The 25855-nt window shown below is 46.0% G+C and overlaps 1 long non-coding RNA gene across 1 annotated transcript in view; it reads right to left on the bottom strand.

Annotated features, from left to right (window-relative positions):
- Positions 1-25601, bottom strand: part of LOC132421959 (uncharacterized) — a 48686-nt gene extending 23085 nt beyond the window's left edge. The window contains exons 1-3 of the long non-coding RNA XR_009518793.1: positions 25163-25601; positions 24016-24225; positions 17489-17585 (exon numbers count right to left, since the gene is read on the bottom strand). This is a non-coding gene — a long non-coding RNA (uncharacterized lncRNA). The remainder of the gene's footprint in view (positions 1-17488; positions 17586-24015; positions 24226-25162) is intronic.
- Positions 25602-25855: the final 254 nt, after the last annotated feature.

Consider the following 25855-nt stretch of genomic DNA (forward strand, 5'->3'; position numbering starts at 1 on the left):
ACAACTTTAAAAGAATGACACAGCCATAGGACATGACAAAAACTGGTGAAAACTAACTAGATCCAAGATGGAGGAAGATTTGACTTCCAGGGGACCTTGAGCCTCATTATATGCTTATTGTAACATATTAGCATAAGCTAAGTGACACAACCACCAGTGCCATGACAGTTTTGAGGCCGACCATCAGAGATCAAAAAGTGGGTGGTGGCCCAATTCCTGGAAATCTCTGTCCTTTCCCAAAAATAACTGGAATAACCTTCCCCCTCATTAGCCTAAGAAATGACCCAGCCCATAAAAAGCAACCATGCCATATTTCGGTGCCTCTCGCCTTCTGAGATGGCCCACACTCCATCTGTGGAGTGTGTTTCTCTCTAAATAAATCCACTTCTTACCTATCACTTTGTCCCTCACTGAATTCTTTCTGTGATGAGACATTAAGAACCCGAGCTTCATTAAGTCCCGAGACCAGGTGTGTGATCTCAGTTAAAAGACCATGGGTTCAAGTCCCACTCTGGGTTCTGGCTCGGTTTGAGTCCCAGTGCATGGGTTCAAGTCCCGATCTGAGTTACATGGTTTCAGTTGGGATCCTAACCCAGGTCTGCCCTATTCCAAAGAGCAGGCACTCAACCTCACCCTCCTCCTTCCTGTCATCCCTGCCTCTTGCATCCACTGGAAACATCTGGTTGAAAAAAAGAAAATCTGGGGCTTCCCTGGTGGCGCAGTGGTTGAGAGTCCGCCTGCCGATGCAGTGGACACGAGTTCGTGCGCCGGTCTGGGAAGATCCCACATACCACGGAGCGGCTGGGCCCGTGAGCCGTGGCCGCTGAGCCTGCGCGTCCGGAGCCTGTGCTCCACAACGGGAGAGGCCACAACAGGGAGAGGCCCGCGTACCACAAAAAAAAAAAGAAGATCTGTTCCTATATCCCAAGTTCTTCAGGTTTCATATCGATTCTTTCACTCAGTCCATAATTAGTGAACCTGTAGTGAACATTCCAGTAATCAAGGGAGACAAAGACGAAGGCCTGTGCAACACAATCCCTGTGGTGTCCATCATTATCCAACTACAGGATCCCAGAAGGCAGACCTGGCTGCACAGCCGCATTTTCTAGGCCTCCTCATTGTCCCCATGCCAATGACACACATTACAATGAATTAAAATGTCTTCAAGCCTGAAATCATTTTCCAGAGAAACTGGGCCAAAGGCCAGACCTCTTCTTTGAGCTTCTCTCCCCTAAGCTTAGGATCTGCTTTCCCTCTGAGACACGTTTCTGAGAAGGAAGGCGGAATAGCACAGTCTGTGCTCCCTGCTAGGAGAGGAGGGCTATGACTGACTGGTACGGGGATTTAACAGGCATGTTGCCTTGCCTCAAGGTGGGGAGAGCTCTGTGATCCCATGTGTGCTGCAGAGCACCCCAGGGAGATCCGGCTGAAGTAGATGCCCACTGGGACCACATTCTTGCTGGGCTTTTCACCAGCCTTGTCTGGCTTCCTCATTCCCTTTCATTTTCGCTCCCTCAAAAAACTGCTTGAATGGACTTCCCTGGTGGTGCAGTGGTTAAGAATCCGCCTGCCAATGCAGGGGACACGGGTTCCAGCCCTGGCCCGGGAAGATCCCACATGCCACAGAGCAACTAAGCCCGTGCGCTACAACTACTGAGCCTGCATGCCACAACTACTGAAGCCCGCGTGCCTAGAGCCTGTGCTCCACAACAAGGGAAGCCACTACAATGAGAAGCCCATGGACCGCAACAAACAGTAGCCCCTGCTCGCCGCAACTAGAGAAAGCCTGTGCGCAGCAACGAAGACCCAACGCAGCCAAAAACAAACAAACAAACAAATAAATTTACTAAAAGAAAAAAAATTGCTTGAACAATGAACATGCCATCTCAGCTTCTGCTTCTAGTGAAACCAATCCAAAACAGTTGGTACCAGAAGTGGTCCTAGGAAACAAACTGCATGCCGCTTTCATGCGATTGCTGATTTTCACCTTCGGTGAACAGGATGAAGTAAAGTTGGAGGGGGTGAGATGATACAGTGTCTCTAGCGTCTGAGGTCTGGGGGAAGTGGTCACCAAACAGACCTCTGAATCAGGTGGCTCTTGCTCAGCACTGTTGATTTGTTAAAGAGAGAAAATGACAGGCTCACTGATCAACAATTTCAGAGGGCCTGCGTGGCAGCATTTAAAGAGACTCGCATCTCCTGCAGCTGGAGGGCACAGAGAGCAGGTGCAGGAATGAATTGTAAGAGTGGCAGAACTTCAGAGAAGGCCAGTTCTCGGATAGGTGCATCCCTTTACACCAAAGACAAAGCCCCAGAAGGGAGAAAGAGGATCCTGATTCTTGGGAGGGGCTATCTGAAGGGATAAACCCAGATACTCCTGAACCCTCTGGGCCTGCAGACGAGTCCTGTTCCCTTGCTGGAAGACGGAGCCCCACTGCCGCCTTACCTTGCTGGAAAATGAAGCAGGTGCTTTACAAAGCAACACGTGCCCTCCTAGGGATTTGCCCCACCTCCTTTCCTGGCCACCAGACTGATAACCAGGGAATAACCTTAGCATGGACCAACTGAGGAAAGGAGGGGAGGAAAGAAAGGGATTACATATCAGACCTGGCCAACATACACAAGCCCAAACTGGCCTGTGGAAGATTCCGAGGGTGATAGATGAAGGTGGGGGGGATGAGATATAAACTGGGGAAGTAGAGTTCGTTGATATGGAGGGATCCTCTCCAGTGATATAGGATTTAACACTCTGGCAAGGGCCCCAGAGGATGGTTCCAATATGCTGATGGGACAGTACTTGAAAGATTCGAAAAAGCAATGATCCAAACTGAACAATGTAGAGATGCCAGAACTGCCACTGCAAACTGGAGGGAAGGACAGAAAGGCTCAGAGGAGTGGGCATACTAGAACGTGCCTACTGTATATGACAGGAAAACCCACAAGCTGCCCGTGTTCCTTGGGAAGGCCTGGAGAACTCTCCATTTAGCACGGAGATAAGAAAAGTGTTGGTGGGGGAGCAATGGTATCACGAGCAGCTCAATAGTGGCTGTTACAGAACTGGGCTCCACAGAACTTGGAGAATAAAATTCCAGAGTAGCAAAGACCGATGGAAGCACTCAAGCCTAAGAAACAAGATGGTGCAATTACCATAAAGGGCAACAAGGTCAGAATAGCTGCCAGGGGACTTGACCTGCAGGGACCCAGGCAGATGGCTCATCAAACATAGAAATCATGGGGACAAATTAGGACAGCCAGCTAGGTTTTGCTTAATATACCCAATCAAAAGACATCAAGAATGGATGAGCAAAAGAATGAGGTCAGAGATATTCATGGGCATAGGACCGAGGCAGCAACACTGGGTCCAGTGCTCAGAAGGGCCCTGTGCTTGGGGTTTAATGCTCTGTGCTTGCCGTCTTGAAATTCTTTTTTTTTTTTCTTTGGCCACACCGTGCAGCTTGCAGTATCTTAGTTCCCCAACAAGAGATAAAACCCACGCCCTCAGCAGTGAAAGCGCGGAGTCCTAACCACTGGACAACCAGGGAATTCCCACCAGCTTGAAATTCTTAATTGCACTTGCCAGCTTGAAATTCTTCATTTTTCTTTGAATCTGCTTTGTAAAGGAAGTCCTATGTACGTTAAGACAAGAGAGATACACAGGGACTTGGAGGCTTGGCTCAGAGGCAGTGCCATCTCCCACTGCCTCCTCACCTCCTTTACGCCCTGACACCCCACATTCTGCGCAGCCTCTCCCTCCCTGACCCCTCCAGTGACTGCTGCAGCCCTCCACTCCTGGCAGCGGCCTGAGAGCAGGCACAGGGAAAGGTAGGGACAGGCACACAGGCTTCCCGGGGCAGGGCTTGGTGGCAGCCGTCCCTGCCCTTGGCACACTCAGCTGGCACTGGGCAAGAACAAGCCTCTCACCTACTCCCGATACAGGTACCTAGACATCCCAGCACGGAGGTTGGTGAACCCTTAGGATTTCCTTCCCCTGAGCGTTGGAGCAGGTGGCCTGTGAGAAGGGAAATTCCCGGCACAACTTCCCCAGCCAGGACACGGCACGTCAGGTGCTCAGCGCATCCCTATGCCTCATGCACCCTCCTTCCAGCCTTCCTGAGTCTGGCTTGTGTTCGTCTCTTCTGACTAACTGGAGGCTCCTTCTGGGGATGAGCCATAAAAAAACAAATTGTGTCATTTTGGTGATTCCACATCCAAGTTAAACACTCTGATATTTGCATTTAAATTGGCATTGCACAAGATAAAGAGGAATGGTGAAATTTATTAAATTTAAACTTTACATTTTCCTTGACTTAGAACTACATTAAATACCAGATTAAAAAAAAAAAAACACGGCAGGTTAAGAGAGAGATTGTGGAAGAAAGGAAAAGGTTTTTGTTTGTTTGTTAAAGAACCAATTTTATTATATTTAGTTTTTGGTTGCGTTGGGTCTTCGTTGCTGCACACGAGCTTTCTGTAGTTGTGGTGAGCGGGGGCTACTCTTCATCGTGGTGTGCGGGCTTCTCACTGCGGTGGCTTCTGTTGTTGCGGAGCACAGGCCCTAGGCACATGGGCTTCAGTAGTTGTGGCACCCAGGCTCAGTAGTTGTGGCACACAGGCTTAGTTGCTCCGCGGCATGTGGGATCTTCCCGGACCAGGGATTGAACCCGTGTCCCCTGCCCTGGCAGACAGATTCTCAACCACTGTGCCACCAGGGAAGTCCCAGGAAAAGGTTTTATAAGTCAGTATCTTCAACAGCACTTTTCCCTTTTTGTTTTGAACGAAGGGCCCCCCATTTTCATTTTGCTCTGGATCCCACAAATTACATAGCTGGCCCTGCTCACTCTCCTTTTCCTGAGAGCACTGACTCCAGTAAATCACTTGAACAATGCCCCTGTTCCTGTCCCAGACCTGGCTTCTAGCACCCTGACATAAGACACAGGCAACTTATCCAGGAAAGAAAAAACTAGAATTCTCCACCCCCCCAAAAAAAACCCACAGAAGCAGCAAGAGACAAGGCGTTCATTGTGTCCTGTGGCCAGAGCAGAATCCAGTCTCTGCAACTGTCACACCTTCTCCTCCTCGCATCTCACCCTGAGCTCCTCTCTGAAATGGCGTCAGCAGGGTGCTTGCTGAGGTTCTCTGATAATAACAGCTACCGTTTACTGAGCACCATCCACGTGTCAGACAGGTGCTTCCCACGCCTTATGGTCAATCCACAGGTCAACCCCAAGCAGCAGGTAACAGGATCCCCATGTTACAGACAGGACATAGCCTCGTGCAGTGAAGCCCAAGGTCACTCATCCAGCAAGTGACAGACCCAGGGTTAGGCTCCAGGGCCTTCGCTTTTCATCACCAGGCTACCCAGCTTCTGCTGCCCCGGTGCTAGCACTGGAGCCAGAGGGGTGCAAAAGACATGGTCCTTACAAGGGCACACCTTTTTTTCTTTTTTTTCTCCTTAAAATTCTCTTTTATTGTTTTCTTCTGCTTACAAAACATAGGATTATTATTCAAATAAAGATAGAATACAAACACTGCAAGTTCCTATTTACACGTATTCCAGGCTGAATGATATTTCCAAACATTCTGCATTCAATCAGAAACTCCCAAAATAGAGATGGAACTCAAATTCAGTCCAAATCTGTTCCCCACCCCCCCAAACCCGCTTAACATTACTGGCAGGGTCAGTCCAGCCTCCTGGAATCACACAGCTCTAGTGACAAGGCTCTCACTTGTTTGTTTGTTTTTTTTTTTGCGGTACGCGGGCTCTCACTGTTGTGGCCTCTCCCGTTGCAGAGCACAGGCTCCGGACGCGCAGGCTCAGTGGCCACGGCTCACGGGCCCAGTCACTCCGCGGCATGTGGGATCTTCCCGGACCGGGGCACGAACCCGTGTCCCCTGCATCGGCAGGCGGATTCTCAACCACTGCGCCACCAGGGAAGCCCCAAGGCTCTCACTTCTATACTAGGAATTTACAACTATATTTCTCCAGCAAATTGGAAATCATGTCCTCACCATCTGTTCCTCCATAACCACCTCTCTTTGGTCTAGTTCTGCCCTGAGAACACACCTAACCAGATGAGATAAGACAAGCAGCCCAGAGACAGCCCCTCCAGATGGGGACGAACACTGCTGGTCTCCCTAAGAGCTTCTGCTAGGGCATGGCTTCCAGACCCCCTCACATCCTGGGTGCCTCTTCCACTCACTCCAGCCCAACAAAGTCAGATCCATGACTCAGGACTCTCTTGATTCCAAGTGTCAAAAACCCAAGTCAACCTGATTTAAGGAAAAAAAAAAAAAATGGAGACACTGGATTTATTGGCTCAAGTACCTGAAAATCCAAGCCTGACAGGGAGGAACTCAAATGACATTACGAGCATGGGGGTGTCCCGTCACATTGGCTCCACTCTGCAGTAAGCGCTCTCTAGAGGGTTGAGGCAGGAGCAGGCTTACATCCCCGGAGCTTACCATCCCTGGGGGAAAGGAAGGCCAATAAACGCATCAAAATTGAGACCTGCTGGCCCAGATTTGGATCATATTGTCATCCTTGAACCAACCATTGTGGTCAGAGGAATGAGACATGTTGATTGCCAGGCCTGCCTACACACCTACCTGGACCTGGAAGAGGGACTGAGACCAGAAGGTTAGTTTCTCAAAGGAAAAAAAGTCAAGTTATTTTTATAAGAAATGAGAATAGATGTTGGGCAGGCAAAACCCACACATGCCTTCCAAACACTCACAGCCAAAAGCATGGTACTATGCAGTCCCATGTGGTCTGACAAGCCCAATGACGGTGAGATTCTAAGTCTTTTTGTCCTATCCAAAGGAGGAAGATGGTTTCTGGGATTCCAATGAGAGATGGGTATGACTCGGGTTCAAGTTCAAACTTTTCCTTTTTATCTCTTCTTACTTCTTCCTTCCCCAACCCACTGACACTGACCGAGACTCCATCCTGTTGAAACCAGAGGCAAAGAGAAAGGAGACACATGGTATGCCAAGGGACCTGATTCCGTTGACCTCCCAGAACCTTGGAGAACTGCTAGTCCCAAAGACCCTCCTTTCAGGGGAAAAGGAATTGGGGACTAATAGAATTATTTCAAGGTGCTCAGGGAAACTGATGGAGAAGGATCTGTTTCCAACCAATCAGTTTACACCACTCACTTTATATAATACAGGTGCTTCTGTATAGGTTAGTAACCTTTAAAAAAAATCAAGTTAGCGTTTAAATGCACTGTGAAAAAGATACTATAATAAAAACTAGCTACCATTTATTAAGTATCCTCTATTTGCAGGAATATTTTAAAACTCTAGGAAGTACATATTATCCCCATTTTACAGATAAGAAAACTGAGTCTCAGAACCTACCCAAGCTTCCAAGGGCAATAAGTGACAGAGCAAGGGTTTGAACCCAGGTCTGTCTGCCTCCAAAGTCCCCATTGTGTTTTCAATCACACACTCTAAAGGAAAGGAATCCCATGGCAATGCTTTTTATAACATTCTTGATAATGCCTCAGAATATCAATCTCATATATGCAAGTTTTTATATCCAAATTTGTTTACAGTGAAGTGCACCTGTGGGTTATTCTGATGGTTACTGGGAATAATCGGTATTGAATTCTTTCCAACACTGAGGTTACAGCCAAACACGACTTTGTTCATCCCCTTGAACATGCTCTGTGCTCCACTGAGCCTTCCACGTACAGTTTAACACGTGGTCAAGAGCATCAGCTATGGTGTCAGATTGCAAGACCCGGCTCCAACCAGCTGAATTGACCCTGAAAAAGTAGCTCATCCATTGAGGACCTCAGTTGTCCCTTCCATAAAATCAACGCAACAATAGGACCTATGTCATGGGATTTTTATGACGAGCAAACAAAATCATCTAAGCAAAACTCTTAGCACCATACCTGGTACATAGTAAGTATTCCATAAATGTTCCTACCAGACTGTAAGCAACTTGAAGGCAGGAGTGTGTGTGTGCTTTTCTTGACCACTGCAACCCTAGAACCTAGTTCAAGACCTTGCACATTATAGACACTCAATAAACATTTGTTGAGTGAATACCTTATTAAAGCTAGCTCACTTAATCCTGAACAAATCTATGAAGTAGGGACAGACAAGAAACACAATTCTTTTAAATGTAAAATCATTTAGGTAGTGCTAAGTTCTAGGAAAGAAAACAAACAGAAGGACAGAAAGTGACAGGGAAAAGGGGGGAAGATATGTCATAGACAGCCAAGAGCTAAATCAAGGTAGGGACAAAGCCAATGGAGGAGTGTTATGGACTAAATGTTTGCATCCCCCCAAAATCCAGATTGAAGCCCTAACCCCTAGTGTGGCTGTATTTGGAAATAAGGCCACTAGGGAAGCAACGAAGGTGAAATGAGATCATAAGGATGGGGCTCTGATCCAATAGGATTAGTGTCCTTGTAAGAAGAAACACCAGAGAGCTTGCTCTCCCTGCCCCTCTGTACACACGCTTGGAGGAAAGCCCATGTGAGCACACAGTGAGATGGAGGCCACCTACAAGCCCAGAGAAGAGGCCTCAGAATGAAACCTACCTTGTCAGCAGCTTAACCTTGGACTTCTCAGTCTCCAGACTTGTGAGACATAAGTTTCTGTTTAAGCTACCCAGACTGTGGTATTTTATGACGGCTCGAGCTAAAATAGAGCATGTTCTAGGAAAAGGGAACATCAAATGCAAAGGCCCTGAAGGAAAACAACAAGGTCCTACAGTATAGCACAGGGAACTATATTCAATATCCTGAGATAAACCATAATGGAAAAGAATATAAAAAAGAATATATAGGCACTTCCCTGGTGGTCCAGTGGCTAATACTCCATGCTGCCAATGTGAGCGGTGGGGGGTGGGGCTCGGGTTCAATCCCCGGTCAGGGAACTAGATCCCACATGCCTCAGTGAAGAGCCTGCATGCCACAACTAAAGATCCTGCATGCCGCAACTAAGACTGGGCGCAGCCAAATAAATAAATAAATATTTTAAAAAAGAATGTATATATGTGTATAACTGAGTTAGCCTGCTGTACAACAGAAATTAATACATTATAAATCCACTGTATTCAATAAAAAAAGAAATTTAAAAATAAACAAACAACAAAGACCTACTGTATAGCACAGAAACCTATACTCAATATTTTGTAATAACCTACATGGGAAAAGAATCATATATATATTCATATTTATTATATATATATGCTTTGCTGTATATGGCCTTTATTATGTTGAGGCAGGCTCCCTCTATGCCCACTTTCTGGAGAGTTTTTATCATAAATGGGTGGTAAATTTTGTCAAAAGCTTTTTCTGCATCTATTGAGATGATCATGTTTTTTTTTTCTTCAATTTGTTAATATGGTGTATCACATTGATTGATTTGCGTATATTGAAGAATCCTTGCATCCCTGAGATAAATCCCACTTGATCATGGTGTATGATCCTTTTAATGTATTGTTGGATTCTGTTTGCTGGTATTTGGTTGAGGATTTTTGTATCTATATTCATCAGTGATATCAGTCTGTAATTTTCTTTTTTTGTAGTATCTTTGTCTGGTTTTGGTATCAGGGTGATGGCGGCCTCATTGAATGAGTCTGGGAGTGTTCCTTCCTCTGCAGTTTTTTGGAAGAGTTTGAGAAGGATCAGTGTTAGCTCTGCTCTAAATGTTTAATAGAATTCACCTGTGGAGCCATCTGGGCCTGGACTTTTGTTTGTTGGAAGATTTTTTTTTTTTTTTTTTTTTTGTGGTATGCAGGCCTCTCACTGTTGTGGCCTCTTCCCGTTGCGGAGCACAGGCTCCAGACGCGCAGGCTCAGCGGCCATGGCTCACGGGCCCAGCCGCTCCACAGCATGTGGGATCTTCCCGGACCAAGGCACGAACCCGTGTCCCCTGCATCGGCAGGTGGACTCTCAACCACTGCACCACCAGGGAAGCCCTGTTGGAAGATTTTTAAACACAGTTTCAATTTCATTAATTGTGATTGGTCTGTTCATATTTTCTATTTCTTCCTGGTTCAGTCTTGGAAACTTATACCTTTCTAAGAATTTGTCCATTTCTTCCAGGTTGTCCATTTTATTGGCATAGAGTTGCTTGTAGTAGTCTCTTAGGATGCTTTGTATTTCTGCAGTGTCTGTTGTAACTTTTCCTTTTTCATTTCTAATTCTATTGATTAGAATTAGAAATTAGAAAAGATCTAATTAGAAATTAGAAAAGATCTAATTAGAAATTAGAAAAGATCTCCCTCTTTTTCTTGATAAGTCTGGCTAATGGTTTATCAATTTTGTTGATCTTCTCAAAGAACCAGCTTTTAGTTTTATTGATCTTTGCTACTGTTTTCTTTGTTTCTATTTCATTTATTTCTGCTCTGATCTTTATGATTTCTTTCCTTCTACTAACTTTGGGTTTTGTTTGTTCTTCTTTCTCTAGTTCCTTTAGGTGTAAGGTTAGATTGTTTGAGATTTTTGTTTCTCGAGGTAGGCTTGTATTGCTATAAACTTCCCTCTTAGAACTCTTTTTGCTGCATCCCATAGGTTTTGGATCATCATGTTTTCATTGTCATTTGTCTCTAGGTATTTTTTGATTTCCTCTTTGAGTTCTTCAGTGATCTCTTGGTTATTTAATAACGTATTGTTTAGCTTCCATTTGTTTGTGTTTTTTACGTTTTTTTCCCTGTAGTTGATTTCTAATCTCATAGCGTTGTGGTCAGAAAAGATGCCTAATATGAGTTCAATTTTCTTAAATTTACTGAGGCTTGATTTGTGACCCAAGATGTGATCTATCCTGGAGAATGTTCCATGTGCACTTGAGAAGAAAGTGTAATCTGCTGTTTTTGGATGGAATGTCCTATAAATATCAATTAAATCTATCTGTTCTATTCTTTCGTTTAAAGCTTGTGTTTCCTTATTAATTTTTTCTTTGGATGGTCTGTCCATTGGTGTTAAGTGAGGTGTTAAAGTCCCCCACTGTTATTGTGTTACTGTCAATTTCCTCTCTTATAGCTGTTAGCAGTTGCCTTATGTATTGAGGTGCTCCTATGTTGGGTGCATATATATTTATAATTGTTATATCTTCTTCTTGGATTGATCCCTTGATCATTATGTAGTGTCCTTCCTTCTCTCTTGTAACAGTCTTTATTTTAAAGTCTATTTTATCTATATGAGTATTGCTACTCCAGCTTTCTTTTGATTTCCATTTGCATGGACTATCTTTTTCCATCCCCTCACTTTCAGTCTGTATGTGTCCCTAGGTCTGAAGTGGGTCTCTTGTAGACAGTATATATATGGGTCTTATTTTTGTATTCATTCAGCGAGCCTGTGTCTTTTGGTTGGAGCATTTAATCCATTCACATTTAAGGTAATTATTGATATGTATGTTTCTATTACCATTTTCTTAATTGTTATGGGTTTGTTTTTGTAGGTCCTTTTCTTCTCTTGTGTTTCCCATTTAGAGAAGTTCCTTTAGCATTTGTTGTAGAGCTGGTTTGGTGGTGCTGAATCCTCTTAGCTTTTGCTTGTCTGTAAAGCTTTTGATTTCTCCATCGAATCTGAATGAGATCCTTGCCAGGTAGAGTAATCTTGGTTGTAGGTTCTTCCCTTTCATCACTTTAAATATATCATGCCACTCCCTTCTGGCTTGTAGAGTTTCTGCTGAGAAATCAGCTGTTAACCTTATGGGAGTTCCCTTGTATGTTATTTGTCGTTTTTCCCTTGCTGCTTTCAATAATTTTTCTTTGTCTTTAATTTTTGTCAATTTGATTATTATGTGTCTAGGCATGTTTCTCCTCGGGTTTATCCTGCCTGGGACTCTCTGCGCTTCCTGGACTTGGGTGGCTCTTGCCTTTCCCATGTTAGGGAAGTTTTCGACTATAATCTCTTCAAATATTTTCTCTGGTCCTTTCTCTCTCTCTTCTCCTTTTGGGACCCCTATAATGCGAATGTTGTGGTGTTTAATATTGTCCCAGAGGTCTCTTAACCTGTCTTCATTTCTTTTCATTCTTTTTTCTTTATTCTGTTCCATGGCAGTGAATTCCACCATTCTGTCTTCCAGGTCACTTATCCGTTTCTCTGCCTCAGTCATTCTGCTATTGATTCCTTTTAGTGTATTTTTCGTTTCAGTTATTGTATTGTTTATCTCTGTTTGTTCTTTAATTCTTCTAGGTCTTTGTTAAACATTTCTTGCATCTTCTTGATCTTTGCCTCCATTCTTTTTCAGAGGTCCTGGATCATCTTCACTATCATTATTCTGAATTCTTTTTCTGGAAGGCTGCCTATCTCCACTTCATTCAGTTGTTTCTCTGGGGTTTTATCTTGTTCCTTCATCTAGTACAAAGTCCTCTGCCTTTTCATTTTGTCTGTCTTTCTGTGAATGTGGTTTTCCCTCCACAGGCTGCAGAATTGTAGTTCTTCTTGCTTCTGCTGTCTGCTCTCTCATGGATGAGGTTATCTAAAAGGCTTGTGCAAGCTTCCTGATGGGAGGGACTAGTGGTGGGTAGAGCTGGGTGTTGCTCTGGTGGGCAGAGCTCAGTAAAACTTTAATCTGCTTGTCTGCTGATGGGTGGGCTGGGTTCCCTCCCTGTTGGTTGTTTGGCCTGAGGTGACCCAGCACTGGAGCCTACCCCTCTTTGGTGGGGCTAATGGCAGACTCTGGGAGGGCTCACGCCAAGGAGTACTTCCCAGAACTTCTGCTGCCAGTGTCCTTGTCCCCACGATGAGCCACAGCCACACCCCACCTCTGCAGGAGACCCTCCAACACTAGCAGGTAGGTCTGGACAGTCTCCTACGGGGTTGCTGCTCCTTACCCAGGGTCCCTACATACACACTACTTTGTGTGTGCCCTCCAAGAGTGGAGTCTCTTTTTGCTCCAGTCCTGTCGAAGTCCTGCAATCAAATCCCTCTCATCTTCAAAGTCTGATTCTCTAGGAATTCCTCCTCCCATTGCCGGACCCCCAGGTTGGGAAGCCTGACGAGTCTCAGAACCTTTACTCCAGTGGGTGGACTTCTGTGGTATAAACGTTCTCCAGTTTGTGAGTCACCCACCCAGCAGTTATGGGATTTAATTTGATTGTGACTGCACCCCTCCTACCGTCTTACTGTGGCTTCTCCTTTGTCTTTGGATGTGGGGTATCTTTTTTGGTGAGTTCCAGTGTCTTCCTGTCAATGATTGTTCAGCAGTTCGTTGTGTTTCCAGTGCTCTCACAAGAGGGAGTGAGCACACGTCCTACTCCGCCATCTTGAACCAATCTCTCACTTTGCTGTATACCTGAAACTAATACAACGTTGTAAATCAACTATATTCTATATTTCAATTAAAAACAAAAAAAAGGCCTTGTAGGAGCTTGGTAGTCAAAGAACAGCAGAAGGCGCGTAAATGAGCAAGAGAGAAAGTAGTAAGACAGGACTTCCCTGGTAGCACAGTGGTTAAGAATCTGCCTGCCAATGCAGGGGACACAGGTTCGATCCCTGGTCTGGGAAGATCCCACATGCCGCAGGGCAACTAAGCCCACGCACCACAGCTACTGAGCCTGTGCGCTACAGCCTGAGAGCCACAACTACTGAGCCCACGCACCGCAACTACTGAAGCTTGCGCGCTCTAGGGCCTGCATGCTGCAATTACTGAGCCCACATGCTGCAACTACTGAAGTCCGCACACCTAGAGCCCATGCTCCGCGACAGGAGAAGCCACCGCAATGAGAATCTCACACACCACAACGAAGAGTAGCCCCTGCTCACCACAAGTAGAGAAAGCTCGCGTGCAGCAATGAAGACCCAATGCAGCCAAAAACAAAAAAGTAGTAAGACAGAGGATCAGAGAGCCAGGCCCGTCCTGCCCCACAGGCTCTGATAGCAGAGGGCCAGGAGAAAGCCACTACCCCAGATGAAATCATTATCATCATCACCATAATATTTAACAAGGACAACTCATTCTTTCTCAAACTTATATAAAGTATAAACAAAGGACTTTTTGGAAAACTAAGGTACTTTTATAGTTCTATGGATAAATCATATTCTTGCCATGCAAATTCAGTTTCTACACTAATCAGACTTCTATGCCCATGACCCACTGTGATACTGTAGAGCAACTGGTGGAAACAGAATCCCTTCCGCACCCTCAGACAATGCCAATGCCAATGCCAAATGTGTTCCAACTATGACCCACCAAAGCCATGACCCTCAACCCAAGCTGGGACCCACATGAAAGGTACTAGGGAAAGGTTCCCATTTCTCTCCACTATCAGATCTGGTCAAGACTGTTGTTCTTCACAGCAGGGTGGATCAGCAGACCTAGTTAATGCTGAAATCACTGGAGGTAATTAAACAGGCAGGACTGGGAGGAAGGGAGGAGGGGGCTATGCAGATTTTCCTTTCTTCAGTGTCAACATTACAAAATTGGTATTGGTACCTACTTCCTCCTTATGCCATTTAGTTTTAGAGGCAAAAACCCAGGGGAAAGGAGTCAGATGGATTGGGAAGTCAGATGCAGAGGTCAACGTTGGGGTCTGTAGTTTTATGCAAAAATGTCTGCTTTTTATCTAAAGTGAGGATTTGCAACTGGGATCGATTTTGCCCACCCCTACCCGCCTGGGGCCCTTTTGGCAACATGTGGAAACATTGTCCTTGGGCTATGTCATTCTTTCAAAGGTTGTGGACTGCCTCCTTCCCTCCTGTTTCAGAATCAAGTCAAAATGGAAGTTTATGGTGAGAATGCAAAGGTATTATGGAAACAAAGCCCAGACAGAACATATGGGCTTCGAAAGCCACCAGGAATCAGAGTGCCCAGTGCTCTCTGTCATCTCTACCTCTGTTTTCTCTCCCAAAACATGACTTTCTTCTCAACCGTCTTGCATATAGTCTAGTAGTATACTACGCTCAGCCCCACTTTGACTCTAAAAGTCCCATGTCTCTCGGCTTGGCTGCCCTTAGTTAACTGGCTTCCTCTGTCAATACCCCAGTGATAATTCCCAGAGGAGGGATTAGATGGGTGTAGCCTGGGCCATTCTTCAAGATGACTCTGGTCGCAGCCAGACGACTGCAACTTCGTGAGAGACTCTGACAGAGAACTGGCTAAATGAGCCTTGTCAAGCCTGAGGACCATGAGCAAAAGGGGACCCTTGTCGGGGGGGGGGGAAATGAAACAGGAGGGAGGGAGGCAGGGCACAAGCTTTGAAAGAAAGACATAGCCCGAGGATATGATATAAACTGATTAGAACCAAATGGGTGCAAGATGGTGGACAAGTCGACTTCCACTAGACCTTGAGCTTCAGTATACGCTCACATCAGCAAGCTAAATGACACACCCACAGGCGCCATGACAGTTCCAAGATCAACCATAAGGATCAAAAAGTGGGCGGTGGCCCAATTCCTGGAAATCCCTGCCCCTTCCTGAAATAGCTGGAATGCTCCTCCCACTCATTAGCCTATGAAATTACCCACCACTATAAAAACTGACAACCCCATACCCTGCTGCCTTTCTCACCTTCTGAGGTGGCCCACACTCTGTCTGTGGCGTGTGTTTCTCCGAAGGCCGCTCTCGCCTTCTGAGATGGCCCATACTCTGTCTGTGGAGTATGTTTCTCTCTAAATAAATCCATTTCTTACCTATCACTTTGGCTCTCACTAAATTCTTTCTACAATGAGACATCAAGAACCTGAGCTTCGGGCTTCCCTGGTGGTGCAGCAGTTGAGAGCCCGCCTGCCGATGCAGGGGACACGGGTTCGTGCCCCGGTCTGGGAAGATCCCACATGCCGCGGAGCGGCTGGGCCCGTGAGCCATGGCCGCTGAGCCTGTGCGTCCAGAGTCTGTGCTCCGCAACGGGAGAGGCCACAACAGTGAGAGGCCTGCGTATCGCAAAAAAAAAAAACCTGAGCTTCATTAAGCCCTGAAACCAGGTGTGTGATCTCAGTTGGAAGACTGTGGGTTTTGGCCAGGTTCAAGTCTCGGCTGTGTGGGTTCAGGTCCCATGCTGAGGTGCACGGTTTCAGAAAGTTTGGTGACACTGTTGTCTGCTGTAATGCCAAAAAGTAGGAAACATACCTCATAAACATGATGATCTGACCAACCTGCCTCTAGTAAAATACAAAGGAGAGAGAGAAGCTAAAAAAAGGAACTTTTTTGGTTTTCAAGCAGAACGCAGAGGTTATGTAAAAGCCAGTGTTTTCTGGGTTTGAAAATAAAACTACTTCTCACTCCCAGCTTCTCCAGAGGGCAAACTATTCTCAAATTAAAATGGTTTTCCAGCAAAGGATGAGCATTGCATCTTTTGTTAAGAGCTCAGAGAGGTTTAAGGTACCTCATTAACCATTCCAAACAGACAAAATCCTTCTAAAGAGCTTAAGGGTGTGCCTTCCTATCTCCATAAACAACAGGATTTCTGAGATTCTTAAGGGCGCTGTCCCACAGTGGTTTGAAAAGGCATCCAAGGTAGAAAAGGACTTACAGGAGCCAAAAAGATTTGTGTCATGGTTTTTTTCCCCATGCAAGGAACTCCAGTAAAAATCATAAAAATCCTCAAAGTTTTTTTAGAATCAGTTTGAACAAAAAGAGAAGGAGATACATAACACTCTGATACAGAGCTCTGAGTTCTGTAGGAACTAAGGCCCCCCACCCAGATGGAGGATGGTAACTGCATGCTAAGACCCCAGGCTGCTCAGAACCTAAGGAATGATAATATTGACCTTTCCTGACCCTCACGACTTAAATCAACTCAAGCTCTGTCAACCTTTGCCCCAATTCTAGGCTGAATTCTCTGCTCCAGCCCCTTCATGAATATGTATATACTCTTAGCTTAAAACTTCCCCAGTTTTGTTTGGGGGAAGATCCCAGGTGTTCTCCTTGCTTACTGCAAGTAATAAATCCTTCCTTCTCCCACTCTTTGACTTGGTTGTGTTGCTTGGCTTCCACATCCACCAAGAGGTAAACCCAGTTTGCGGGTAACAGGCAGAGCTGCAGAGAAACATTGACTAGAACTGGACCCTAATCAAGGAACCCACAATACATTTACTGCAGCATTCAGATGCCTAGCCCACAGTTGGATGTTAGGTATGGAAGACAGATAAGTTATCTTTTTACTTCACAGATACTCAGATCAAGACTCATTCTTGGGCTTCCCCGGTGGTGCAATGGTTAAGAATACGCCTGCCAATGCAGGGGACACGGGTTTGAGCCCTGGTCTGGGAAGATCCCACATGCCACAGAGCAACTAAGCCCATGAGCCACAACTACTGAGCCTGCATGCCACAACTACTGAAGCCCGTGCGCCTAGAGCCCATGCTCCGCAACAAGAGGAGCCACTGCAATGAGAAGCCCGCGCACCGCAACGAAGAGTAGCCCCCGCTCGCCACAACTAGAGAAAGCCCGCGCGCAGCAGCGAAGACCCAATGCAGCCAAAAATAAATAAATAATTTTTTTTAATTCATAAAAAAAAAAAAAGACTCATTCTTGAAGAGCTGTAACTAAGAAACCACACTCAAGGCACCTCCAGTCATACCTGGAAATGATACCAAAGACGAGATCCTGGACTTCAAGCCTGAACCTGATGGCATGAGAAGTTTGGGAGCGTCTCGCGATGGAACAAGTTCATTTTGCTGAAAGAGGAAAAGAAATAATTTGTGGTCAGAAGCAGACTGTGGCAGTTTTTAAATATGGCCTCCAAATTCTTTGACTTTCATGGAATGTCTCCTTCCCCTCAATCTTGGCTTGATCCATAGAAAATAGCAGAAGTGGCCCTGTGCCCATTTCTGGCCCAGACCTTTAGAGCAGCTTCTACTTCCTTCCGTTTCCTTTTGGATCCCACCTATCACACTTTGAGGGAGCCCAGGCCACAGCGAGAGGCCAAGTGTATGTGTTCCAGCAGATAGTCCCAGGGAGATCCCAGTCAGCCTCAGGGGCCAGACCTGAGGGTAAGAAACGCTTTAAGATGACTCCAGCCCTGGCTGATATCCGACCACAACCAGATGACAGACAGTGAGAGAGACACAACTAGGAGAGCCCAGTCAGGTCCCAGAACCATGTGAGGTAATAATTAAATGAACGTTTTGAAGCCACTAAGCTTTGGAGTGATTTGTTACACAGCAATCGATAACCAGAACAAATACTTTCAGTAGTTTATATAATCTCAAATTGTTGGAATGTGTGACAATGAGCATAAATAACTTTAAAAATTATAAGGAGTCACTAAAATAAAAAAATAAATTAAAATTTACTATTAAAATGACACAAGGCTTTGGAATCAGCAAGAACTACATTCAAATCCTGGTAGGCATCCGATGAGTTGTATGACATTAGATAAGCTACCTAGCCTCTCTGATTCCCAGTTCCTTTCTCATTAAAATAGAGTTAGTTAAGAACACCTATCATATAAGGTTGTTGTGAGGTTTAAAATCAGAGAATAAACGTAAATCCCTTAGCCCAGTGCCTGGTAGTTGCTCAATAAACAGCTCTCATCATTGTTGCCAACATGATGGCTAGCAAGGTCTCTGGTGATGAACAGCCCGCCTCTCATGTAAGAGCACTAAGAGCTCTTTTAAGCAGGCTGACCAAGTGCCAGTTTGCCTTGTGCAACACTGGCTGGATGACTGTGGAAATACGCATTCCAAATAGGGCTTAGGCATTTGTTTGGTTCCAGATGGAAATCCCTCTAGTACAGTTGCTGTTGGAAATAGGCTCACCTAGACTTGAGCATCAGTGGGTATGAAGTGAGAGGTGAGAGGAGAACAAGGTAAAGGAGATAGACTTCTATACCATGGACAAGACCAGCGCTGTACACAAGCAGTCAGTTTCTGAAGAGTGGATGGAGGATCTAGTTTGATTTCATGTTAGCTAGTCAATTCAGCTAGTTGAATGTTAATTAAAAACTGACTTTCACAAAGACCTAAAGTTCATGCCACAGAACAGCCAAAGCAAGAGGCGGTGAGGCTCATGACATAAGGAAGCTTGCGATCCAGTTAAGGATGTTAATTCGGTCATTCTTACACTTCTTCACTCATTCCACTACCAGAATGTCTTCCCCTAGCTGGTCTCTTTTTTTTTTTTTTTAACGGTACGCGGGCCTCTCACTGTTGTGGCCTCTCCCATTGCAGAGCACAGGCTCCAGATGCGCAGGCTCAGCGGCCATGACTCACGGGCCCAGCCACTCCACGGCATGTGGGATCTTCCTGGCCCAGGGCACGAACCCACGTCCCCTGCATCGGCAGGCGGACTCCCAACCACTGCGCCAATGGGGAAGCCCTGGTCTCTTTGCCTCTAGTCCCACCTAACTGCTATCTTTACCACAACCCAAGTAAACTTTATAAAATGTGCTTCTAATCCTGACACTCTCAGGCTTTTAAATCTTTGGTGGGTCCCTATTGTTCTTTGAACAAAGTCCAAACTCTTTAACATGGTTCAGAAAAAAAACTCTGTCTGGTTTAAAACCCTCCAATGGTATCACATTGCTTCTAGAATGGAATCCAAACTCTTCCCTGTGCCCTACTAAGCCTTGCATGAACTGGATCCTCTCTGACCTCACCTCTCCCCATGCTCTACCTCCCCTCCCTCATTCCACTCCAGGCACGCTGGCCATCTTCTTGTTTCCCCCAGCATGCCTCAGAGCCTTTGCACTTGCTCTCGCCTCTGCTTAGAGTACTCTTTCTTGAGTTCTTCGCACAGCTGATTCCTTCTTAAACCTCCCTAACCATCCAATCTGTTACACACACATCAAAGAGTCAGTTGACTTTCTTAACAGCACTTATCATAAGCTGTAATTATCTCACTTCTTTATCTGTAGGCCCCATGAAAGCAGGAATCCTATCAGCCAGGGTCACTGCAATATCCTCAACTCACAGAACAGTGCCTAGTATACAGTGTGTGCTCAAACTTTGTTTTGAATGAATGACTCTCCATTTTGCAGACTTGGAATCCAAAGCTCAGACAGCTCAGGAGACTCGCTTAAGCAGCAGAGCTGAGTCTGACTGATTTTGAAGTCCATGCTCTAGACCAGTGCTGCTCAAAGCAGCTGGTCAGAGAACTATCTGTTACCGGTCCAAGCCTAAGGCAGTGATGGACTGCACCAAAACAGGGAAGAATACAATGCTACTTTCATGGAGCATATCTTGCTATGAAAAAAATAGCGGCTGAACTGCAAACAGTGTGCCTAGTGATGTCGTTGATGTATTACATTCTGTGGCAAGCTCCCTATCGAATGGGGAGCTAATCACAAACAGGTGGTGTCGGCACTCACCTGTGCCCCACGCTCAGATTAGCATTAGTCTGGCGACCACACCGTACTCCTTACTCTTCTTCATGCCTTAGCCAATGACTTCCTATGAAGCACCTGCTTTATTCCTGGCTCCTTCTTCCTCTCTTCTGTGGGCTGGTGCACAGGAAGTGTCTGATAATTTGTATTGCAGATGAAGAGAATATTGAGAAGGTTTTTTGCTTTTTTTTTTTAATGTAGTTTTTCAAAGCCAGCAAACAAACCTATTTTTTTTTATTATTCCCCAGTTTTGGAATTTTCATGAGGCTCCAAGCTCCAGAAAGCTATTCTTGCTGGCTAGTTGGCTAAGCTCTCAGTCAGAGTCCTGATTTCCAAAGCAGAACTGTGCAAACTATTTTTATTATACACACTGGCCTCACAGCCTAAGGCAGTGACAGCCTGAAAAATCCTGTGATGCCGGGGCCTGTCCTTATGTGCTCTTAATCTCTAATTATACTGGTGCAGAGCTCCCTAACCAGAATCTGCCCCCATTCTCCATCACCATGGGCTTTCTATCAGTGCTTTCACTTCTAACCTAACCAAATAGCCCTCCAAACACATACACGCACACGCACACACACACACACACACACACACACACACAAATACCCCATGCCAAGATAGCATGCTAGTAAGAAAGACTTGCTCAGTCATTCAAATATTCAATGAGAGCTTTCTCTGTGTCAGGAACTGTGCTAAGAGTTAAGGATTAAAAAACACAGTCCTTGTCCTCTGGGATCTTTCTGAGCTGAGTCAGGAAGTCAGACGAAATATGACGCAAACAGTGTCACGATGAATGCCATGAACAAAAGTCCTAAAGTTTTCTAAGATGTCAAACAGGCACCCTAATCTAGTCTGCTTGCATACGGTAGTGAGAGCAGAAGAGACATTTAAATGGCAGCTTGAATATCAGCGTGAATGCTTTGTCTCTGCAGGAGTCACCACCAGAGCTGTCATGGCCAGCGACTGTATCAAGCACTTTAGATGCAGGAAGTCATTTCGTCTTCACAAAGGCTGAAGGCATGGGAGCCATTTTTATCCTCATTTTACAGATGAGGGAACCAAGACACAGAGAGGAAAAAGTACCACTCCAAAGCTTCACAATCAATCAGAGATCAGGACCTAGTTCTGCTGGATTGTGATGTCTAGCTTTTAACCATTGCACTCTGCTCTAATATGGTCAAAGCCTTTATAAATAAATACACTTGCGTAGGCGTCCCAGGGCCAGGAAGAGGTCCGTCTATAATTAGAGCTGTCCCTGATTAAACATGGTGTTAGGAAATACACAATGGTTCCCGGGTGCTACGCTCTTCAGTGTTATGCCCATAAAGTACGATTCACTCCTACTAAATTGCCTTTGTTGTCAGTAATTATTGGTTCTGGAAGTTTCTGGAAGGATGAGTTTCCAGGTTGCATCTGAAGGACTTGAACCCAAACTCATCCAATTTAATCATTTGTGAGCCAACTTCCTGGATCAGACCCCATACTAGACTTGCGGATATCAAGCAGAATAAGTCACAACCCTAGCCCTCAAAGAGTTCATCTGGTATTGAAGGAGACAGGTGAGTAAATGGACCGCTATGTTATAATGCAATGAGTGGTAAACATAGAAGCATGTACAGGGACCAGAAGTAGCATAGAGGAAAGGAAGTCTTTCCAGAGGAGGGGGTTTCTGGGTTGGGTTTTAAAGTATAAATAGGCTTTCAGTGGGAACTCAAGAGAGAGGTTTACACATGCATAAGAGGTAACAGCAATGGGCAGTAGCATGTACTCAGTTTACTATAAGCAGTTTTGTCTTATCAGAGCATATAATGAAGGGTGCAGAGAGGCAAGAGATACAGCTAAAGAGGTTCCCAGCATCCAATCACGATGGGTCTTATGTCCTAGGATGGGATTTTATCCTGAAGACAATACTGCGGGAGAGGCATGGTTCTAAGCCCTGGAAATGATACAGTCTGGTTTGCTTTTGAGAAAACTCACTCTGGCATCGGTAAGGAGGCCAGATGGGATAAAGTCAGCCAAGAGGCAGGAAGGACCTTTAAGAGTATAAATGTCAGATGCAGAGGCTGGTGCTCAGACGAGAGCGGTGAGGTTAGACAGGAAGGAGTAGATGCGAGGATAACAACAAGAGGACCGGGTGACTGGCTGGATGTGGACTGTGAGGGGGCGAGAGGAGGCCAGGATGACGCCCAACTTTCTGTGCTGGGCGAGTGGGTGGGTGCTGGTACCATGAGCTGAGGCAGGGCCTTTAGGAAAGTGAGTGGGCAAGAGAAGAGGGGGTGGGAGGACGACGAGCTCCTATCTGGACTAGCTGAGGTTACTGAGCCAGGGGGTGGGGATCAGCGGGCAGGGCAGAGCTCCAGAGAGAGGCTCTTCTCTGTTCCCACAGGGAAATACCTGACAGGACTCATTCCTGGGCAGGGCAGGAGTATGTGACACCCAAGCTGTGGGTGCCTCTAAGATGCAAACCGTCAACTACTGAAACCAGTTGACTGCTATAACAAAGCATGCGTTGTGTCCCGCATCTGAGGAGAGGATGGCCCTAGAGCAGGGGTCCCCAACCCCTGGGCCAAGGACCAGTACAGGTCCGAGGCCTGTTAGGAACCGGAGGTGAGCGGCGGCTGAGTGAGCAAAGCTTCATCTGCCGCCTGGACCATCCCCCTCCCCGCCCCAAACCGTGGAAAAACTGTCTTCCACGAAACCGGTCCCTGGTGCCAAAAAGGTTGGGGAGCGCTGCCCTAGAGGATCAGTAAGACCAAGGCAGAACCCTTGATGTCCCGCTTATTTATTCCCCATGCTCCCCTTCTTTGTAAGTGACACTACCGTACACCCTAGAGCTCAAGCCCAAACCCTACAACTTACCCTTCAAGCCTCCCTTTCCCTCCCCTCATCCACTTCATCTAATTCATCTTCAACCACCACTCTATCTCTCAAACACCCCGTCACTCGTGATCCCTCATCCTGCATTGTTGTCTTCATAAGCATTTATGCTATCTACATATACTATCTAGTTTATACTACTGAATATAACACTCTACGTCGGTCTACTTGCTTGCTGACTATGTCCCCATTGGAATATAAGCTCCAAGAGGATGGGGGCTTTGTCCTGTTCTTCATCATATCCCTCATCCCTACAACAGTGCCTGGCGCACTGTAGGAGCTCCATAAGCGCTTCTTAAATGACGGTCCGCATCTGAGCACTTCTCTCTCGCTCTCTCTGCTGCCACCACACAGATTCAAACCCTCACACAGTTCCCGGAGTGCTTCCAGCACACACTTGGCAACTGACGGCCTGTGGGCCAGGACGGAGCGGGAGGAGCCCGAGGTGACGAGCCTTTACAAGTCTTGGTACTTCTCCAATCCACCCATTTTTCACGAAGCAGCCGGAGTAGCCCTCTAAGATCAGAGATCATCTCACTCCCCTGCTTAAAATCTTCCAGTGGTCCTCAAGGCCCAGCATGCCCACCTCTGCAACTCCACCTCCGATCACTTTACCCCTTGCTCTCTACTCCCCGTGCTCCGCTTCTGTCCCTCCACCCAACTGACCTTCAGTACCAGCCACACCTCTGTCCTCCCCAGCAATCTGCAGGGATCTCCGCTCATACACCGCCTCCTCAGAGAAGCCTTCTCTGACCATCCAAGCTGAAGTGCAGCCCTCCTCCTCTCCTGCAATCCCAGGCACCCTCCAGCACGTCCACCTGGTTACTGCCTTCACATCACTTATCACAGCCTGTTCTCGTTTACTGAATTGTTGACTTGATTATTGTTTCTCTCTTTCTTACCTCTCTCTCCCCCGGCATGTATTCCAGTGTCCAGAACAGAGTCAAGGCTCAATTATTATTTGTTGGACAGAACTGTGTTTCCACTAGCGTGATGGTGATGATGATGATGATGATGATGTCGATGACGCTCATACTAATGACGCTCCCCACGATGAGACGCTGGTTTGATTCTGTGGATTCAAGGACTGACTGGAGCATGTTCTTGACCATCTAATTAGAGACAGAACCCATTGTTACCAGCTTGGTCTGGGCTTTGAAGCTAGAATGTGTGTGTGTTTGTGTTTGTGTGTGTGTGTTTTGTTCATACCAGGAGACCTCACAGTCATCATTAGGTACAATCTACCACCTGTCTCCAGGGAGACCCACTCAGTAAAAGCAAAATGAGCAGGTGTCAGGTCTCCTTTGTCACTCTGCAAGATGGGGCGGATTAACTGTGTTTGGTAGACAATAAATATTGAGACAGGAAGTGCTCAGATCAAGAACTTCTCTTGGACCCTTTAGATGTTCTTTGCAGCTCCTGCACTCACTCTGCCGGAAGGATTCTGAGGACATGCTAGGGAAGAGAGAAAATGCAGTTAACCAGACAGCGCTGGAGGGAGGGATTAGGGCTGATAGCCAACAGGGGCTGCAGAAGAAAGATTCTGGCCAGAAACTGAAGCATGATGACCTGTCAGTTTCAGTAACACTGGGGAAAACTTGAACTCATCTCCTACTGCTCCTAAAAAAGAGGCATATGTTAATGAACCTCAATTCAGAGATGGAAGAAATCTCAAACAATTGTTTCATTTTACAGATGTGTAACTTAACCCAGAGTGGAGAAAGGACTTTCCCAGGGTCATACAGAAATTCCATAACTGATCTAAGGCTAGGATTCTCACTATTTGAAGGTCAGTGTTTTTCTCACACACGACAACACAGGTGCAAGCCTAACACTGAAGCTAAATTAAACTAAGTTATCCATGTATGGCCACAGAAACTAGCAAAAGCCTGTGTCCAAAACTTACCCAAGGGAATTCCCTGGTGTGGCGGTGCAGTGGTTAGGACTCCACGCTTTCACTGCTATGGGCCCAGGTTCAATCCCTGGTCAGGGAACTAAGATCCCACAAGCCATGCCCCGCGGCCAAAAAAACAAAAACAAAAAACTTACCCAAATTCCTATGGCTCGGGCTTCCCTGGTGGCGCAGTGGTTGAGAGTCTGCCTGCCGATGCAGGGGACAAGGGTTCGTGCTCCAGTCCGGGAAGATCCCACGTGCCGCGAAGTGGCTGGGCCCCTGAGTCATGGCCGCTAAGCCTGCGCGTCCGGAGCCTGTGCTCTGCAACGGGAGAGGCCACAACAGTGAGAGGCCTGCGTACCGCAAAAAAAAAAAAAAAAAAAATTTCTATGGCTCTCATTTCCAGCTCACTTTCCTCTTGGTTCATGGCCAGCCTATTACAAGGCACAGGTATCACTTCCCCTTTGACTTCCAAGCAGGTGCTACCAAATGAGGCAGGAATATCTGTTGGCAGACAACAGGGTTGCACACGAGACTTAAGCAGCAGGTGAATCATATGAGATAGTGAACACTCTTTGAAGCCATGTCAATCAGAAGTCATGGCTCTCACTCCAAAAAAATGTGGGAAAACAGGACCATTCAAGAATATCGAGTGTTCTGTGTGGGATGGAATGACTTGGGGAAAATAAGAGGAAAAGAAGGTTAACTTAGAACCCACTCAGGGTTCTAAGTTATCAGGTCACATATCTGGGAGCTCAGAAGAATGTTTCTATAAAAAATATAAATAAAAATATATTTCTAAATAACAAATGTGGAAACTGAGATCAAAATAACAAAAGATAAGGAAC

Source organism: Delphinus delphis, chromosome 3, assembly GCF_949987515.2.
Source record: "Delphinus delphis chromosome 3, mDelDel1.2, whole genome shotgun sequence".
Classification (NCBI taxonomy): Eukaryota; Metazoa; Chordata; class Mammalia; order Artiodactyla; family Delphinidae; genus Delphinus; species Delphinus delphis.